At 42.8% G+C, this 21950-nt stretch overlaps 1 pseudogene; it reads left to right on the forward strand.

The window, feature by feature from the left end:
* The first annotated feature begins 21550 nt into the window (after positions 1 to 21550).
* LOC134930098 (5S ribosomal RNA) lies at positions 21551 to 21669 on the forward strand (annotated as a pseudogene).
* Positions 21670 to 21950: the final 281 nt, after the last annotated feature.

A 21950-nucleotide genomic window follows, 5' to 3' on the forward strand; every position in this document is an offset into this window, starting at 1 on the left:
TACTGGCGTATAAATCCAGTCCAGTGATACTGCTGTATATGTCCAGTGGAACTGCTGTATAAGTCCAGTGGTACTGCCGTATAATTCCAGTGATCCTGCCATATAATTCCAGTGGTACTGGCGTATAAATCCAGTGATCCTTCCGTATACTTCCAGTGGTACTGGCGTATAAATCCAGTGATCCTGCTGTATAATTCCAGTGGTACTGGCATATAACTCCAGTGATCCTGCCGTATAATTCCAGTGATCCTGCCGTTTAATTCCAGTGATCCTGCTGTATTAATCCAATGATCCTGCCGTATAAATCCAGTGATCCTGCCGTATAATTCCAGTGATCCTGCTATATAAGTTTAGTGATCCTGCCGTATAATTCCAGTTATCGTGCCGTATAATTCCAGTGGTACTGGTGAATAAGTTCAGTCCAGTGATCCTGCCGTATAAATCCAGTGATCCTGCCGTATAAATCCAGTGATCCTGCCGTATAATTCCAGTGATCCTGCTGTATAAATCTAGTGATCCTGCCGTATAATTCCAGTTATCATGCCGTATAATTCCAGTGGTACTGGCGAATAAGTCCAGTCCAGTGATACTGCCGTATATGTCCAGTAATACTGACGTATAAGTTCAGTGGTACTGCCGTATAATTTTAGTGATACTGCCGTAAAATTCCAGTGGTACTGGCGTATAAGTCCAGACAATGATACTGCCGTATATGTCCAGTGGTACTGCCGTATAATTCCAGTGATCCTGCTGTATAATTTCAGTGGTACTGGTGAATAAGTCCAGTGATCCTGCCGTATAATTCCAGTGATCCTGCCGTATAATTCCAGTGATCCTGCCGTATATGTCCAGTGATACTGCCGTATAATTCAAGTGATCCTGCCGTATAATTCAAGTGATCCTGCTGTATAATTCCATTGATTCTGCCGTATAACTCCAGTGATCATGCCATATAATTCCAGTGATCCTGCCATATAATTCCAGTGGTACTGGCGTATAAGTTCAGTCCAGTGATACTGCCGTATATGTCCAGTGGTACTGCTGTATAAATCCAGTTGTACTGCCATATAATTCCAGTGATCCTGCCATATAATTCCAGTGGTACTGGCATATAAATCCAGTGATCCTGCTGTATAATTCCGGTGGTACTGGCATATAACTCCAGTGATCCTGCCGTATAATTCCAGTGATTCTGCCGTATAATTCCAGTGATCCTGCCATATAAGTCCAGTGATCCTGCCGTATAAATTCAGTGATCCTGCCGTATAATTCCATTGATCCTGCCGTATAAGTCTGGTGATCCTGCCGTATAATTCCAGTTATCGTGCCGTACAATTTCAGTGGTACTGGCGAATAAGTCCAGTCCAGTGATACTGCCGTATATGTCCAGTAATGCTGCTGTATAAGTCCAGTGGTACTGCCATATAATTTTAGTGATACTGCCGTATAATTCCAGTGGTACTGGTGTATACGTCCAGTCCAGTGATACTGCCGTATATGTCCAGTGGTACTGCTGTATAATTCCAGTGATCCTGCCGTATAAATCCAGTGGTACTGGCGTATAAATCCAATCCAGTGATACAGCCGTATATGTCCAGTGGTACTGCCATATTAGTCTAGTGGTACTGCCGTATAATTCCAGTGATCCTGTCGTATAATTTCAGCGGTACTAGAATATAAATCCAGTGATCCTGCCGTATAATTCCAGTGGTACTGGCGTATAAGTCCAGTCCAGTGATACTGCCGTATATGTCCAGTGGTACTGCTGTATAAGTCCAGTGGTACTGCCGTATAATTCCAGTGATCCTGCCATATAATTCCAGTGGTACTGGCGTATAAGTCCAGTGATCCTTCCGTATACTTCCAGTGGTACTGGCGTATAAATCCAGTGATCCTGCTGTATAATTCCAGTGGTACTGGCATATAACTCCAGTGATCCTGCCGTATAATTCCAGTGATCCTGCTGTTTAATTCCAGTGATCCTGCTGTATAAATCCAGTGATCCTGCCGTATAAGTCCAGTGATCCTGCCGTATAATTCCAGTGATCCTGCTGTATAAGTCTAGTGATCCTGCCGTATAATTCCAGTTATCGTGCCGTATAATTCCAGTGGTACTGGTGAATAAATTCAGTCCAGTGATCCTGCCGTATAAATCCAGTGATCCTGCAGTATAAGTCCAGTGATCCTGCCGTATAATTCCAGTGATCCTGCTGTATAAATCTAGTGATCCTGCCGTATAATTCCAGTTATCATGCCGTATGATTCCAGTGGTACTGGCGAATAAGTCCAGTCCAGTGATACTGCCGTATATGTCCAGTAATACTGCTGTATAAGTCCAGTGGTACTGATATATAATTTTAGTGATACTGCCGTATAATTCCAGTGGTACTGGTGTATACGTCCAGTCCAGTGATACTGCCGTATATGTCCAGTGGTACTGCTGTATAATTCCAGTGATCCTGCCGTATAAATCCAGTGGTACTGGCGTATAAATCCAATCCAGTGATACAGCCGTATATGTCCAGTGGTACTGCCATATTAGTCTAGTGGTACTGCCGTATAATTCCAGTGATCCTGCCGTATAATTTCAGCGGTACTAGAATATAAATCCAGTGATCCTGCCGTATAATTCCAGTGGTACTGGCGTATAAGTCCAGTCCAGTGATACTGCCGTATATGTCCAGTGGTACTGCTGTATAAGTCCAGTGGTACTGCCGTATAATTCCAGTGATCCTGCCATATAATTCCAGTGGTACTGGCGTATAAGTCCAGTGATCCTTCCGTATACTTCCAGTGGTACTGGCGTATAAATCCAGTGATCCTGCTGTATAATTCCAGTGGTACTGGCATATAACTCCAGTGATCCTGCCGTATAATTCCAGTGATCCTGCTGTTTAATTCCAGTGATCCTGCTGTATAAATCCAGTGATCCTGCCGTATAAGTCCAGTGATCCTGCCGTATAATTCCAGTGATCCTGCTGTATAAGTCTAGTGATCCTGCCGTATAATTCCAGTTATCGTGCCGTATAATTCCAGTGGTACTGGTGAATAAATTCAGTCCAGTGATCCTGCCGTATAAATCCAGTGATCCTGCAGTATAAGTCCAGTGATCCTGCCGTATAATTCCAGTGATCCTGCTGTATAAATCTAGTGATCCTGCCGTATAATTCCAGTTATCATGCCGTATGATTCCAGTGGTACTGGCGAATAAGTCCAGTCCAGTGATACTGCCGTATATGTCCAGTAATACTGACGTATAAGTCCAGTGGTACTGCCGTATAATTTTAGTGATACTGCCGTAAAATTCCAGTGGTACTGGCATATAAGTCCAGTCCAGTGATACTGCCGTATATGTCCAGTGGTACTGCCGTATAATTCCAGTGTTCCTGCTGTATAATTTCAGTGGTACTGGTGAATAAGTCCAGTGATCCTGCCGTATAATTCCAGTGATCCTGCCGTATAAATCCAGTGATCCTGCCGTATAAGTCCAGTGATCCTGCCGTATAAATCCAGTAATCCTGCCGTATAATTCAAGTGATCCTGCCGTATAATTCAAGTGATCCTGCTGTATAATTCCATTGATTCTGGCGTATAACTCCAGTGATCCTGCCGTATAATTCCAGTGATCCTTCCATATAATTCCAGCGGTACTGCCGTATAATTCCAGTGATCCTGCCATATAATTCCAGTGGTACTGGCGTATAAGTCCAGTGATCCTTCCGTATACTTCCAGTGGTACTGGCGTATAAATCCAGTGATCCTGCTGTATAATTCCAGTGGTACTGGCATATAAATCTAGTGATCCTGCCGTATAATTCCAGTGATCCTGCCGTTTAATTCCAGTGATCCTGCTGTATAAATCCAGTGATCCTGCCATATAAGTCCAGTGATCCTGCCGTATAATTCCAGTGATCCTGCTGTATAAATCAAGTGATCCTGCTGTATAATTCCATTGATTCTGGCGTATAACTCCAGTGATCCTGCCGTATAATTCCAGTGATCCTGCCATATAATTCCAGCGGTACTGCCGTATAATTCCAGTGATCCTGCCATATAATTCCGGTGGTACTGGCGTATAAGTCCAGTGATCCTTCCGTATACTTCCAGTGGTACTGGCGTATAAATCCAGTGATCCTGCTGTATAATTCCAGTGGTACTGGCATATAACTCCAGTGATCCTGCCGTATTATTCCAGTGATCCTGCCGTTTAATTCCAGTGATCCTGCTGTATAAATCCAGTGATCCTGCCGTATAAATCCAGTGATCCTGCCGTATAATTCCAGTGATCCTGCTGTATAAGTCTAGTGATCCTGCTGTATAATTCCATTGATTCTGCCGTATAACTCCAGTGATCCTGCCATATAATTCCAGTGATCCTGCCATATAATTCCAGTGGTACTGGCGTATAAGTTCAGTCCAGTAATACTGCCGTGTATGTCCAGTGGTACTGCTGTATAAATCCAGTTGTACTGCCATATAATTCCAGTGATCCTGCCATATAATTCCAGTGGTACTGGCATATAAATCCAGTGATCCTGCTGTATAATTCCGGTGGTACTGGCATATAAATCCAGTGATCCTGCTGTATAATTCCGGTGGTACTGGCATATAACTCCAGTGATCCTGCTGTATAAGTCTAGTGATCCTGCCGTATAATTCCAGTTATCGTGCCGTATAATACCAGTGGTACTGGTGAATAAATTCAGTCCAGTGATCCTGCCGTATAAATCCAGTGATCCTGCAGTATAAAGCCAGTGATCCTGCCGTATAATTCCAGTGATCCTGCTGTATAAATCTAGTGATCCTGCCGTATAATTCCAGTTATCATGCCGTATGATTCCAGTGGTACTGGCGAATAAGTCCAGTCCAGTGATACTGCCGTATATGTCCAGTAATACTGACGTATAAGTCCAGTGGTACTGCCGTATAATTTTAGTGATACTGCCGTAAAATTCCAGTGGTACTGGCATATAAGTCCAGTCCAGTGATACTGCCGTATATGTCCAGTGGTACTGCCGTATAATTCCAGTGTTCCTGCTGTATAATTTCAGTGGTACTGGTGAATAAGTCCAGTGATCCTGCCGTATAATTCCAGTGATCCTGCCGTATAAATCCAGTGATCCTGCCGTATAAGTCCAGTGATCCTGCCGTATAAATCCAGTGATCCTGCCGTATAATTCAAGTGATCCTGCCGTATAATTCAAGTGATCCTGCTGTATAATTCCATTGATTCTGGCGTATAACTCCAGTGATCCTGCCGTATAATTCCAGTGATCCTTCCATATAATTCCAGCGGTACTGCCGTATAATTCCAGTGATCCTGCCATATAATTCCAGTGGTACTGGCGTATAAGTCCAGTGATCCTTCCGTATACTTCCAGTGGTACTGGCGTATAAATCCAGTGATCCTGCTGTATAATTCCAGTGGTACTGGCATATAAATCTAGTGATCCTGCCGTATAATTCCAGTGATCCTGCCGTTTAATTCCAGTGATCCTGCTGTATAAATCCAGTGATCCTGCCATATAAGTCCAGTGATCCTGCCGTATAATTCCAGTGATCCTGCTGTATAAATCAAGTGATCCTGCTGTATAATTCCATTGATTCTGGCGTATAACTCCAGTGATCCTGCCGTATAATTCCAGTGATCCTGCCATATAATTCCAGCGGTACTGCCGTATAATTCCAGTGATCCTGCCATATAATTCCGGTGGTACTGGCGTATAAGTCCAGTGATCCTTCCGTATACTTCCAGTGGTACTGGCGTATAAATCCAGTGATCCTGCTGTATAATTCCAGTGGTACTGGCATATAACTCCAGTGATCCTGCCGTATTATTCCAGTGATCCTGCCGTTTAATTCCAGTGATCCTGCTGTATAAATCCAGTGATCCTGCCGTATAAATCCAGTGATCCTGCCGTATAATTCCAGTGATCCTGCTGTATAAGTCTAGTGATCCTGCTGTATAATTCCATTGATTCTGCCGTATAACTCCAGTGATCCTGCCATATAATTCCAGTGATCCTGCCATATAATTCCAGTGGTACTGGCGTATAAGTTCAGTCCAGTAATACTGCCGTGTATGTCCAGTGGTACTGCTGTATAAATCCAGTTGTACTGCCATATAATTCCAGTGATCCTGCCATATAATTCCAGTGGTACTGGCATATAAATCCAGTGATCCTGCTGTATAATTCCGGTGGTACTGGCATATAACTCCAGTGATCCTGCCGTATAATTCCAGTGATTCTGTCGTATAATTCCAGTGATCCTGCCATATAAATCCAGTGATCCTGCCGTATAAGTTCAGTGATCCTGCCGTATAATTCCATTGATCCTGCCGTATAAATCTGGTGATCCTGCCGTATAATTCCAGTTATTGTGCCGTACAATTTCAGTGGTACTGGCGAATAAGTCCAGTCCAGTGATACTGCCGTATATGTCCAGTAATACTGCTGTATAAGTCCAGTGGTACTGCCATATAATTTTAGTGATACTGCCGTATAATTCCAGTGGTACTGGTGTATACGTCCAGTCCAGTGATACTGCTGTATATGTCCAGTGGTACTGCTGCATAATTCCAGTGATCCTGCCGTATAAATCCAGTGGAACTGGCGTATAAATCCAATCCAGTGATACTGCCGTATATGTCCAGTGGTACTGCCATATTAGTCTAGTGGTACTGCCGTATAATTCCAGTGATCCTGTCGTATAATTTCAGTGGAACTAGAATATAAATCCAGTGATCCTGCCGTATAATTACAGTGGTACTGGCGTATAAGTCCAGTCCAGTGATACTGCTGTATATGTCCAGTGGTACTGCTGTATAAGTCCAGTGGTACTGCCGTATAATTCCAGTGATCCTGCCATATAATTCCAGTGGTACTGGCGTATAAGTCCAGTGATCCTTCCGTATACTTCCAGTGGTACTGGCGTATAAATCCAGTGATCCTGCTGTATAATTCCAGTGGTACTGGCATATAACTCCAGTGATCCTGCCGTATAATTCCAGTGATCCTGCCGTTTAATTCCAGTGATCCTGCTGTATAAATCCAGTGATCCTGCCGTATAAGTCCAGTGATCCTGCCGTATAATTCCAGTGATCCTGCTGTATAAATCTAGTGATCCTGCCGTATAATTCCAGTTATCGTGCCGTATAATTCCATTGATCCTGCCATATAATTCCAGTGGTACTGGCGTATAAATCCAGTGATCCTTCCGTATACTTCCAGTGGTACTGGCGTATAAATCCAGTGATCCTGCTGTATAATTCCAGTGGTACTGGCATATAACTCCAGTGATCCTGCCGTATAATTCCAGTGATCCTGCCGTTTAATTCCAGTGATCCTGCTGTATAAATCCAATGATCCTGCCGTATAAATCCAGTGATCCTGCCGTATAATTCCAGTGATCCTGCTATATAAGTTTAGTGATCCTGCCGTATAATTCCAGTTATCGTGCCGTATAATTCCAGTGGTACTGGTGAATAAGTTCAGTCCAGTGATCCTGCCGTATAAATCCAGTGATCCTGCCGTATAAATCCAGTGATCCTGCCGTATAATTCCAGTGATCCTGCTGTATAAATCTTGTGATCCTGCCGTATAATTCCAGTTATCATGCCGTATAATTCCAGTGGTACTGGCGAATAAGTCCAGTCCAGTGATACTGCCGTATATGTCCAGTAATACTGACGTATAAGTTCAGTGGTACTGCCGTATAATTTTAGTGATACTGCCGTAAAATTCCAGTGGTACTGGCGTATAAGTCCAGTCCAGTGATACTGCCGTATATGTCCTGTGGTACTGCCGTATAATTCCAGTGATCCTGCTGTATAATTTCAGTGGTACTGGTGAATAAGTCCAGTGATCCTGCCGTATAATTCCAGTGATCCTGCCGTATAATTCCAGTGATCCTGCCGTATAAGTCCAGTGATACTGCCGTATAATTCAAGTGATCCTGCCGTATAATTCAAGTGATCCTGCTGTATAATTCCATTGATTCTGCCGTATAACTCCAGTGATCATGCCATATAATTCCAGTGATCCTGCCATATAATTCCAGTGGTACTGGCGTATAAGTTCAGTCCAGTGATACTGCCGTATATGTCCAGTGGTACTGCTGTATAAATCCAGTTGTACTGCCATATAATTCCAGTGATCCTGCCATATAATTCCAGTGGTACTGGCATATAAATCCAGTGATCCTGCTGTATAATTCCGGTGGTACTGGCATATAACTCCAGTGATCCTGCCGTATAATTCCAGTGATTCTGCCGTATAATTCCAGTGATCCTGCCATATAAGTCCAGTGATCCTGCCGTATAAGTTCAGTGATCCTGCCGTATAATTCCATTGATCCTGCCGTATAAGTCTGGTGATCCTGCCGTATAATTCCAGTTATCGTGCCGTACAATTTCAGTGGTACTGGCGAATAAGTCCAGTCCAGTGATACTGCCGTATATGTCCAGTAATGCTGCTGTATAAGTCCAGTGGTACTGCCATATAATTTTAGTGATACTGCCGTATAATTCCAGTGGTACTGGTGTATACGTCCAGTCCAGTGATACTGCCGTATATGTCCAGTGGTACTGCTGTATAATTCCAGTGATCCTGCCGTATAAATCCAGTGGTACTGGCGTATAAATCCAATCCAGTGATACAGCCGTATATGTCCAGTGGTACTGCCATATTAGTCTAGTGGTACTGCCGTATAATTCCAGTGATCCTGTCGTATAATTTCAGCGGTACTAGAATATAAATCCAGTGATCCTGCCGTATAATTCCAGTGGTACTGGCGTATAAGTCCAGTCCAGTGATACTGCCGTATATGTCCAGTGGTACTGCTGTATAAGTCCAGTGGTACTGCCGTATAATTCCAGTGATCCTGCCATATAATTCCAGTGGTACTGGCGTATAAGTCCAGTGATCCTTCCGTATACTTCCAGTGGTACTGGCGTATAAATCCAGTGATCCTGCTGTATAATTCCAGTGGTACTGGCATATAACTCCAGTGATCCTGCCGTATAATTCCAGTGATCCTGCTGTTTAATTCCAGTGATCCTGCTGTATAAATCCAGTGATCCTGCCGTATAAGTCCAGTGATCCTGCCGTATAATTCCAGTGATCCTGCTGTATAAGTCTAGTGATCCTGCCGTATAATTCCAGTTATCGTGCCGTATAATTCCAGTGGTACTGGTGAATAAATTCAGTCCAGTGATCCTGCCGTATAAATCCAGTGATCCTGCAGTATAAGTCCAGTGATCCTGCCGTATAATTCCAGTGATCCTGCTGTATAAATCTAGTGATCCTGCCGTATAATTCCAGTTATCATGCCGTATGATTCCAGTGGTACTGGCGAATAAGTCCAGTCCAGTGATACTGCCGTATATGTCCAGTAATACTGACGTATAAGTCCAGTGGTACTGCCGTATAATTTTAGTGATACTGCCGTAAAATTCCAGTGGTACTGGCATATAAATCCAGTCCAGTGATACTGCCGTATATGTCCAGTGGTACTGCCGTATAATTCCAGTGTTCCTGCTGTATAATTTCAGTGGTACTGGTGAATAAGTCCAGTGATCCTGCCGTATAATTCCAGTGATCCTGCCGTATAAATCCAGTGATCCTGCCGTATAAGTCCAGTGATCCTGCCGTATAAGTCCAGTGATCCTGCCGTATAATTCAAGTGATCCTGCCGTATAATTCAAGTGATCCTGCTGTATAATTCCATTGATTCTGGCGTATAACTCCAGTGATCCTGCCGTATAATTCCAGTGATCCTGCCATATAATTCCAGCGGTACTGCCGTATAATTCCAGTGATCCTGCCATATAATTCCGGTGGTACTGGCGTATAAGTCCAGTGATCCTTCCGTATACTTCCAGTGGTACTGGCGTATAAATCCAGTGATCCTGCTGTATAATTCCAGTGGTACTGGCATATAACTCCAGTGATCCTGCCGTATAATTCCAGTGATCCTGACGTTTAATTCCAGTGATCATGCTGTATAAATCCAGTGATCCTGCCGTATAAATCCAGTGATCCTGCCGTATAATTCCAGTGATCCTGCTGTATAAGTCTAGTGATCCTGCTGTATAATTCCATTGATTCTGCCGTATAACTCCAGTGATCCTGCCATATAATTCCAGTGATCCTGCCATATAATTCCAGTGGTACTGGCGTATAAGTTCAGTCCAGTGATACTGCCGTGTATGTCCAGTGGTACTGCTGTATAAATCCAGTTGTACTGCCATATAATTCCAGTGATCCTGCCATATAATTCCAGTGGTACTGGCATATAAATCCAGTGATCTTGCTGTATAATTCCGGTGGTACTGGCATATAACTCCAGTGATCCTGCCGTATAATTCCAGTGATTCTGTCGTATAATTCCAGTGATCCTGCCATATAAGTCCAGTGATCCTGCCGTATAAGTTCAGTGATCCTGCCGTATAATTCCATTGATCCTGCCGTATAAATCTGGTGATCCTGCCGTATAATTCCAGTTATTGTGCCGTACAATTTCAGTGGTACTGGCGAATAAGTCCAGTCCAGTGATACTGCCGTATATGTCCAGTAATACTGCTGTATAAGTCCAGTGGTACTGCCATATAATTTTAGTGATACTGCCGTATAATTCCAGTGGTACTGGTGTATACGTCCAGTCCAGTGATACTGCTGTATATGTCCAGTGGTACTGCTGTATAATTCCAGTGATCCTGCCGTATAAATCCAGTGGTACTGGCGTATAAATCCAATCCAGTGATACTGCCGTATATGTGCAGTGGTACTGCCATATTAGTCTAGTGGTACTGCCGTTTAATTCCAGTGATCCTGTCGTATAATTTCAGTGGAACTAGAATATAAATCCAGTGATCCTGCCGTATAATTCCAGTGGTACTGGCGTATAAGTCCAGTCCAGTGATACTGCTGTATATGTCCAGTGGTACTGCTGTATAAGTCCAGTGGTACTGCCGTATAATTCCAGTGATCCTGCCATATAATTCCAGTGGTACTGGCGTATAAATCCAGTGATCCTTCCGTATACTTCCAGTGGTACTGGCGTATAAATCCAGTGATCCTGCTGTATAATTCCAGTGGTACTGGCATATAACTCCAGTGATCCTGCCGTATAATTCCAGTGATCCTGCCGTTTAATTCCAGTGATCCTGCTGTATAAATCCAGTGATCCTGCCGTATAAGTCCAGTGATCCTGCCGTATAATTCCAGTGATCCTGCTGTATAAATCTAGTGATCCTGCCGTATAATTCCAGTTATCGTGCCGTATAATTCCAGTGGTACTGGTGAATAAGTTCAGTCCAGTGATCCTGCCGTATAAATCCAGTGATCCTGCAGTATAAGTCAAGTGATCCTGCCATATAATTCCAGTGATCCTGCTGTATAAATCTAGTGATCCTGCCGTATAATTCCAGTTATCATGCCGTAAAATTCCAGTGGTACTGGCATATAAATCCAGTCCAGTGATACTGCCGTATATGTCCAGTGGTACTGCCGTATAATTCCAGTGATCCTGCTGTATAATTTCAGTGGTACTGGTGAATAAGTCCAGTGATCCTGCCGTATAATTCCAGTGATCCTGCCGTATAATTCCAGTGATCCTGCCGTATAAGTCCAGTGATCCTGCCGTATAATTCAAGTGATCCTGCCGTATAATTCAAGTGATCCTGCTGTATAATTCCATTGATTCTGGCGTATAACTCCAGTGATCCTGCCGTATAATTCCAGTGATCCTGCCATATAATTCCAGCGGTACTGCCGTATAATTCCAGTGATCCTGCCATATAATTCCAGTGGTACTGGCATATAACTCCAGTGATCCTTCCGTATACTTCCAGTGGTACTGGCGTATAAATCCAGTGATCCTGCTGTATAATTCCAGTGGTACTGGCATATAACTCCAGTGATCCTGCTGTATAATTCCAGTGATCCTGCCGTTTAATTCCAGTGATCCTGCTGTATAAATCCAGTGATCCTGCCGTATAAGTCCAGTGATCCTGCCGTATAATTCCAGTGATCCTGCTGTATAAGTCTAGTGATCCTGCCGTATAATTTCAGTTATCGTGCCGTATAATTCCAGTGGTACTGGTGAATAAGTTCAGTCCAGTGATCCTGCCGTATAAATCCAGTGATCCTGTCGTATAAATCCAGTGATCCTGCAGTATAAGTCCAGTGATCCTGCCGTATAATTCCAGTGATCCTGCTGTATAAATCTAGTGATCCTGCCGTATAATTCCAGTTATCATGCCGTATGATTCCAGTGGTACTGGCGAATAAGTCCAGTCCAGTGATACTGCCGTATATGTCCAGTAATACTGACGTATAAGTCCAGTGGTACTGCCGTATAATTTTAGTGATACTGCCGTAAAATTCCAGTGGTACTGGCATATAAATCCAGTCCAGTGATACTGCCGTATATGTCCAGTGGTACTGCCGTATAATTCCAGTGATCCTGCTGTATAATTTCAGTGGTACTGGTGAATAAGTCCAGTGATCCTGCCGTATAATTCCAGTGATCCTGCCGTATAATTCAAGTGATCCTGCCGTATAAGTCCAGTGATCCTGCCGTATAATTCTAGTGATCCTGCCGTATAATTCAAGTGATCCTGCCGTATAATTCAAGTGATCCTGCTGTATAATTCCATTGATTCTGGCGTATAACTCTAGTGATCCTGTCGTATAATTCCAGTGATCCTGCCATATAATTCCAGTGGTACTGGCGTATAAGTCCAGTCCAGTGATACTGCCGTATTTGTCCAGTGGTACTGCTGTATAAATCCAGTTGTACTGCCGTATAATTCCAGTGATCCTGCCATATAATTCCAGTGGTACTGGCATATTAATCCAGTGATCCTGCCGTATAAATCCAGTGATCCTGCCGTATAATTCCAGTGATCCTGCTGTATAAGTCTAGTGATCCTGCCGTATAATTCCAGTTATCGTGCCGTATAATTCCAGTGGTACTGGTGAATAAATTCAGTCCAGTGATCCTGCCGTATAAATCCAGTGATCCTGCAGTATAAATCCAGTGATCCTGCCGTATAGTTCCAGTGATTCTGCTGTATAAATCTAGTGATCCTGCCGTATAATTCCAGTTATCATGCCGTATGATTCCAGTGGTACTGGCGAATAAGTCCAGTCCAGTGATACTGCCGTATATGTCCAGTAATACTGACGTATAAGTCCAGTGGTACTGCTGTATAATTTTAGTGATACTGCCGTAAAATTCCAGTGGTACTGGCATATAAATCCAGTCCAGTGATACTGCCGTATATGTCCAGTGGTACTGCCGTATAATTCCAGTGATCCTGCTGTATAATTTCAGTGGTACTGGTGAATAAGTCCAGTGATCCTGCCGTATAATTCAAGTGATCCTGCCGTATAATTCAAGTGATCCTGCTGTATAATTCCATTGATTCTGGCGTATAACTCCAGTGATCCTGCCATATAATTCCAGTGATCCTGCCATATAATTCCAGCGGTACTGCCGTATAATTCCAGTGATCCTGCCATATAATTCCAGTGGTACTGGCATATAACTCCAGTGATCCTTCCGTATACTTCCAGTGGTACTGGCGTATAAATCCAGTGATCCTGCTGTATAATTCCAGTGGTACTGGCATATAACTCCAGTGATCCTGCCGTATAATTCCAGTGATCCTGCCGTTTAATTCCAGTGATCCTGCTGTATAAATCCAGTGATCCTGCCGTATAAGTCCAGTGATCCTGCCGTATAATTCCAGTGATCCTGCTGTATAAGTCTAGTGATCCTGCCGTATAATTTCAGTTATCGTGCCGTATAATTCCAGTGGTACTGGTGAATAAGTTCAGTCCAGTGATCCTGCCGTATAAATCCAGTGATCCTGCCGTATAAATCCAGTGATCCTGCAGTATAAGTCCAGTGATCCTGCCGTATAATTCCAGTGATCCTGCTGTATAAATCTAGTGATCCTGCCGTATAATTCCAGTTATCATGCCGTATGATTCCAGTGGTACTGGCGAATAAGTCCAGTCCAGTGATACTGCCGTATATGTCCAGTAATACTGACGTATAAGTCCAGTGATCCTGCTGTATAATTTCAGTGGTACTGGTGAATAAGTCCAGTGATCCTGCCGTATAATTCCAGTGATCCTGCCGTATAATTCCAGTGATCCTGCCGTATAAGTCCAGTGATCCTGCCGTATAATTCAAGTGATCCTGCCGTATAATTCAAGTGATCCTGCTGTATAATTCCATTGATTCTGGCGTATAACACCAGTGATCCTGTCGTATAATTCCAGTGATCCTGCCATATAATTCCAGTGGTACTGGCATATAAGTCCAGTCCAGTGATACTGCCGTATTTGTCCAGTGGTACTGCTGTATAAATCCAGTTGTACTGCCGTATAATTCCAGTGATCCTGCCATATAATTCCAGTGGTACTGGCATATAAATCCAGTGATCCTGCCGTATAAATCCAGTGATCCTGCCGTATAATTCCAGTGATTCTGCTGTATAAGTCTAGTGATCCTGCCGTATAATTCCAGTTATCGTGCCGTATAATTCCAGTGGTACTGGTGAATAAGTTCAGTCCAGTGATCCTGCCGTATAAATCCAGTGATCCTGCAGTATAAATCCAGTGATCCTGCCGTATAATTCCAGTGATCCTGCTGTATAAATCTAGTGATCCTGCCGTATAATTCCAGTTATCATGCCGTATGATTCCAGTGGTACTGGCGAATAAGTCCAGTCCAGTGATACTGCCGTATATGTCCAGTAATACTGACGTATAAGTCCAGTGGTACAGCCATATAATTTTAGTGATACTGCCGTAAAATTCCAGTGGTACTGGCATATAAATCCAGTCCAGTGATACTGCCGTATATGTCCAGTGGTACTGCCGTATAATTCCAGTGATCCTGCTGTATAATTTCAGTGGTACTGGTGAATAAGTCCAGTGATCCTGCCGTATAATTCCAGTGATCCTGCCGTATAATTCCAGTGATCCTGCAGTATAAGTCCAGTGATCCTGCCGTATAATTCAAGTGATCCTGCCGTATAATTCAAGTGATCCTGCTGTATAATTCCATTGATTCTGGCGTATAACTCCAGTGATCCTGCCGTATAATTCCAGTGATCCTGCCATATAATTCCAGTGGTACTGGCGTATAAGTCCAGTGATCCTTCCGTATACTTCCAGTGGTACTGGCGTATAAATCCAGTGATCCTGCTGTATAATTCTAGTGGTACTGGCATATAACTCCAGTGATCCTGCCGTATAATTCCAGTGATCCTTCCGTTTAATTCCAGTGATCCTGCTGTATAAATCCAGTGATCCTGCCGTATAAATCCAGTGATCCTGCCATATAATTCCAGTGATCCTGCTGTATAAGTCTAGTGATCCTGCTGTATAATTCCATTGATTCTGCCGTATAACTCCAGTGATCCTGCCATATAATTCCAGTGATCCTGCCATATAATTCCATTGGTACTGGCGTATAAATTCAGTCCAGTGATACTGCCGTGTATGTCCAGTGGTACTGCTGTATAAATCCAGTTGAACTGCCATATAATTCCAGTGATCCTGCCATATAATTCCAGTGGTACTGGCATATAAATCCAGTGATCCTGCTGTATAATTCCGGTGGTACTGGCATATAACTCCAGTGATCCTGCAGTATAATTCCAGTGATTCTGCCGTATAATTCCAGTGATCCTGCCATATAAGTCCAGTGATCCTGCCGTATAAGTTCAGTGATCCTGCCGTATAATTCCATTGATCCTGCCGTATAAATCTGGTGATCCTGCCGTATAATTCCAGTTATTGTGCTGTACAATTTCAGTGGTACTGGCGAATAAGTCCAGTCCAGTGATACTGCCGTATATGTCCAGTAATACTGCTGTATAAGTCCAGTGGTACTGCCATATAATTTTAGTGATACTGCCGTATAATTCCAGTGGTACTGGTGTATACGTCCAGTCCAGTGATACTGCCGTATATGTCCAGTGGTACTGCTGTATAATTCCAGTGATCCTGCCGTATAAATCCAGTGGTACTGGCGTATAAATCCAATCCAGTGATACTGCCGTATATGTCCAGTGGTACTGCCATATTAGTCTAGTGGTACTGCCGTATAATTCCAGTGATCCTGTCGTATAATTTCAGTGGAACTAGAATATAAATCCAGTGATCCTGCCGTATAATTCCAGTGGTACTGGCGTATAAATCCAGTCCAGTGATACTGCCGTATATGTCCAGTGGTACTGCTGTATAAGTCCAGTGGTACTGCCGTATAATTCCAGTGATCCTGCCATATAATTCCAGTGGTACTGGCGTATAAATCCAGTGATCCTGATGTATAATTCCAGTGGTACTGGCATATAACTCCAGTGATCCTGCCGTATAATTCCAGTGATCCTGCCGTTTAATTCCAGTGATCCTGCTGTATAAATCCAGTAATCCTGCCGTATAAGTCCAGTGATCCTGCCGTATAATTCCAGTGATCCTGCTGTATAAGTCTAGTGATCCTGCCGTATAATTCCAGTTATCGTGCCGTATAATTCCAGTGGTACTGGTGAATAAGTTCAGTCCAGTGATCCTGCCGTATTAATCCAGTGATCCTGCAGTATAAGTCCAGTGATCCTGCCGTATAATTCCAGTGATCCTGCTGTATAAATCTAGTGATCCTGCCGTATAATTCCAGTTATCATGCCGTATGATTCCAGTTGTACTGGCGAATAAGTCCAGTCCAGTGATACTGCCGTATATGTCCAGTAATACTGTCGTATAAGTCCAGTGGTACTGCCGTATAATTTTAGTGACACTGCCGTAAAATTCCAGTGGTACTGGCATATAAATCCAGTCCAGTGATACTGCCGTATATGTCCAGTGGTACTGCTGTATAATTCCAGTGATCCTGCTGTATAATTTCAGTGGTACTGGTGAATAAGTCCAGTGATCCTGCCGTATAATTCCAGTGATCCTGCCGTATAATTCCAGTGATCCTGCCGTATAAGTCCAGTGATCCTGCCGTATAATTCAAGTGATCCTGCCGTATAATTCAAGTGATCCTGCTGTATAATTCCATTGATTCTGGTGTATAACTCCAGTGATCCTGCCGTATAATTCCAGTGATCCTACCATATAATTCCAGCGGTACTGCCGTATAATTCCAGTGATCTTGCCATATAATTCCAGTGGTACTGGCATATAAATCCAGTGATCCTTCCGTATACTTCCAGTGGTACTGGCGTATAAATCCAGTGATCCTGCTGTATAATTCCAGTGGTACTGGCATATAACTCCAGTGATCCTGCCGTATAATTCCAGTGATCCTGCCGTTTAATTCCAGTGATCCTGCTGTATAAATCCAGTGATCCTGCCGTATAAATCCAGTGATCCTGCCGTATAATTCCAGTGATCCTGCTGTATAAGTCTAGTGATCCTGCCGTAAAATTTCAGTTATCGTGCCGTATAATTCCAGTGGTACTGGTGAATAAGTTCAGTCCAGTGATCCTGCCGTATAAATCCAGTGATCCTGCAGTATAAATCCAGTGATCCTGCCGTATAATTCCAGTGATCCTGCTGTATAAATCTAGTGATCCTGCCGTATAATTCCAGTTATCATGCCGTATGATTCCAGTGGTACTGGCGAATAAGTCCAGTCCAGTGATACTGCCGTATATGTCCAGTAATACTGACGTATAAGTCCAGTGGTTCTGCCGTATAATTTTAGTGATACTGCCGTAAAATTCCAGTGGTACTGGCATATAAGTCCAGTCCAGTGATACTGCCGTATATGTCCAGTGGTACTGCCGTATAATTCCAGTGATCCTGCTGTATAATTTCAGTGGTACTGGTGAATAAGTCCAGTGATCCTGCCGTATAATTCCAGTGATCCTGCCGTATAATTCCAGTGATCCTGCCGTATAAGTCCAGTGATCCTGCCGTATAATTCTAGTGATCCTGCCGTATAATTCAAGTGATCCTGCCGTATAATTCAAGTGATCCTGCTGTATAATTCCATTGATTCTGGCGTATAACACCAGTGATCCTGCCGTATAATTCCAGTGATCCTGCCATATAATTCCAGTGGTACTGGCGTATAAGTCCAGTCCAGTGATACTGCCGTATAATTCCAGTGGTACTGCTGTATAAATCCAGTTGTACTGCCGTATAATTCCAGTGATCCTGCCATATAATTCCAGTGGTACTGGCATATAAATCCAGTGATCCTGCTGTATAATTCCGGTGGTACTGGCATATAACTCCAGTGATCCTGCCGTATAATTCCAGTGATTCTGCCGTATAAGTCCAGTGATCCTGCCGTATAATTCCATTGATCCTGCCGTATAAGTCTATTGATCCTGCCGTATAATTCCAGTTATCGTGCCGTACAATTCCAGTGGTACTGGCGAATAAGTCCAGTCCAGTGATACTGCCGTATATGTCCAGTAATACTGCTGTTTAAGTCCAGTGGTACTGCCATATAATTTTAGTGATACTGCCGTATAATTTCAGTGGTACTGGTGTATAAATCCAGTCCAGTGATACTGCCGTATATGTCCAGTGGTACTGCTGTATAATTCCAGTGATCCTGCCGTATAAATCCAGTGGTACTGGCGTATAAATCCAATCCAGTGATACTGCCGTATATGTCCAGTGGTACTGCCATATAAGTCTAGTGGTACTGCCGTATAATTCCAGTGATCCTGTCGTATAATTTCAGTGGTACTAGAATATAAATCCAGTTATCCTGCCGTATAATTCCAGTGGTACTGGTGTATTATTCCAGTGATCCTGCCATATGATTCCAGTGGTACTGGTGTATAAGTCTAGTCCAGTGATACTGCTGTATACGTCCAGTGGTACTGCCGTATCAGTCCAGTCCACATAAGTTGAGTGGTGCTGTCCTGTGCTGTATATTATTTACTCCAAATAAATGGGTTATTAATATTTAATACAAATAATTTTCACAGGGTTTGCCCTGTGTGGTTTAGAGGTACGCTCTCCTGTACCGCATATTGTTATATAACTCCAGAAAAATAATGGAGAATAAAAATTTGGAGGATAAAATAGGGAAAGATCAAGAACCACTTCCTCCTAGTGCTGAACCTGCTGCCACTAGTCATGACATTGATGATGAAATCCCATCAACGTCGTCTGCCAAGGCCGATGCCCAATGTGATAGTAGAGGGCATATAAAATCCAAAAAGCCAAAGTTCAGTAAAAAGACCCAAAAAAATAAATTTAAATGGTCTGAGGAGAAACGTAAACTTGCCAATATGCCATTTACGACACGGAATAGCAAGGAATGGCTAAGGCCCTGGCCTATGTTCATGACTAGTGATTCAGCTTCACATGATGATGGAAGCCCTCATCCTCCCGCTAGAAAAATTATAAGAGTTAAACTGGAAAAAGCACAGCAAAGAATTGTGCGTTTTAAGATGTTATCACAAATCCCCAAGGAGAGTCCAAGTGTGTCGGCGGTTGCGATACCAAAAAAGCCACCTCTTCGGTGTGGAATTATTTCTCCACAAATCCGGACAACAGGTGTCAAGCCATGTGTTACCTCTGTCAATCTGTAATAAGTAGGGGTAAGGACGTTAACCACCTAGGAACATCCTGCCTTATACGTCACCTGCAGCGCATTCATTAGACGTCAGTGTCAAGTTGTGAAACTTTGTGTAAGAGCGTAAGCAGTTCACTGACACCTAAATCCCTTCTTCCTCTTGTACCAAGCTCCTGCAAGCCACACCACCAACTCCCTTAACTTCAAAATTCCTCCTCAGTCAGGAACATCAGTAGTCCTGCAGGCCATGTCACTGGCAAGACTGAGGAGTCCTCTCCTAACCGGGATTCCTCCAGAGGATCCTTGAGTGGTACGCCATCTGTTGCTACCCCTGCTATTGTTGTTGCTGGGAGTTGATCATCATCCCAGAGGGGAAGTCGGAAGGCCACTTATATTACTTCATCTAAGCAATTGACTGTCCAGCAGTCCTTGTGAGGAAGATGACATATGACAGCAGTCATCCTTTTGCAAAGTGGATAACTGAGGCCTTGACAGCTATGTTGGTGTTAGACGTGGGTCCGGTATCCGCCATTAGTTCAGTGGAACTTAGAGAATTGTTTGAGGTAGTGTGTCCCCGGTACCAAATCCTATCTAGGTTCCACTTCACTAATCAGGCGATACTGAGAATGTACAGAGACGTCAGAAAAAGTGTCCTCAGTGTCCTAAAAAATGCAGTTGTACCCACTGTCCTCTTTACCACGGACATGTAGACAAGTGGAACAGGGCAGACTAAGGACTATATGATTAGAAGGAAGAAAAAAGAAAGACTCTGTGTTGGAGCACACTTGAAATTATGAAAAATATTAAAACTTAACTTTTAATTACGTTAAGTAAAAAGAGGTTTATACACAGAAAGACACAAAAACTTTGAAAGTTTTCACCCCCACATCCAATATGTTATTAAATGTTATTGAATCATTATGTTCTATGAGGTCATTATAACATAAACACTGGAGTGTGCCGGGGTGAAAATATTAGAAGTGAAATCTCCGTGGATATCCAAAAGGGGATATGTATTGGACTAAAGGCACACTTCCATTCCTGGTATCGTATATGACCATATGGGCCCACAGTAATTTAAAAAGGATTTTGTGCTGCAGAGTTCTTAGCTGACCTTTATACATAGCTCAGTATCTTGGAACCTTTCTAGGGTTCACAGTAATATTAAAAAAAAATTGTTTGCTGCAGAGTTCAGCGCTAATCTGTACTGTATACATAGCCTAGCATCTTGGAACTTTCCTAACAGTTTATTATTACCTGTTCTTTTACCACACATTAAGTGTATTACTGAGAGCTATGTTTACTTTATCTGACATCAGCTATTGGTACGGTCTATATTACAGCACTTGTATCTTTCTTTGGTAATAGACTTCTTACAGCTCTGTTATTATCTGTCCTCCGCCCATACAAAAAATGTGTCAATTAGAACTAGTGTAATTGTAGCACTTCGTTGAACATTAGTCATTGTTACGTGTATTATTGAGAGCTATGTTTAAGGTTTTTCAGTACCTGTATTTTCTTTCTTTGGCATCAGTTACTGATATGGTTTAATTTCAGTACTTGCATCTCTCCTAGATTTCTATTATCATTGTTTGCTGTTTATCTGTGCCTGCCTCATGTTTGGCTTCAATCAATTATGCTTTTAAGTCTATTACATCATATGTTGATATAAAATTTACTCTCAATAAATCCCAGAACTCATTTATACTTTTCTATCTCAATAGGAAAATACAGCACACCTCTCTAATCCACTGTCCGCAGTAAGACTTTATATGACAGTGGACAGCAGAAGGTGGGGCCCTTAACCTATTCCTTTATCTATGATTTCTCCTTTTTTCTGTACTCTTTCATCCAATGCCAGGGTATTAACCTCTGCAATGCCTATGTAACAGAGAACCTGTGCATACCCATTGGACAGCAGAAGTACTCTCATTCTGGGTATTTGTCATTAACCACACACGCTCATTTGCTGAATGGGGAATTTTACTGCCACATTTCACTGGTCACGCCCAATCTCGTTTGATCTTGGAAGCAAAGCAGTGAGAAGCCTGATCAGTACCTAGATGGGGAACCACTAGGGAATATTGGGTGCAGTAAGTACACTCCCCACTTAAGACAAAAAGCAGAAGTGCTGGAGAAACCTCTGACCTTAATCTGCTCTCTTTCTCTGTCCACATATACAAGCACCTAGCTCATATTTACTGATTTTCAGACTCATATGCAGCCATCCTAGTCATACCAGGGATTTTGGAACAGAAGGTACCATTTATTGAACATCAATATAGTCCTCATTACTGTATTTCTACCTCTGTTCCCTTACATTTACATATACCTGTTGTATATCCACGTTTAGGACCTAAAAGCAGCATATATTGGACAAC

Source organism: Pseudophryne corroboree, chromosome 5 (genome assembly GCF_028390025.1).
Source record: "Pseudophryne corroboree isolate aPseCor3 chromosome 5, aPseCor3.hap2, whole genome shotgun sequence".
Lineage (NCBI taxonomy): Eukaryota > Metazoa > Chordata > Amphibia > Anura > Myobatrachidae > Pseudophryne > Pseudophryne corroboree.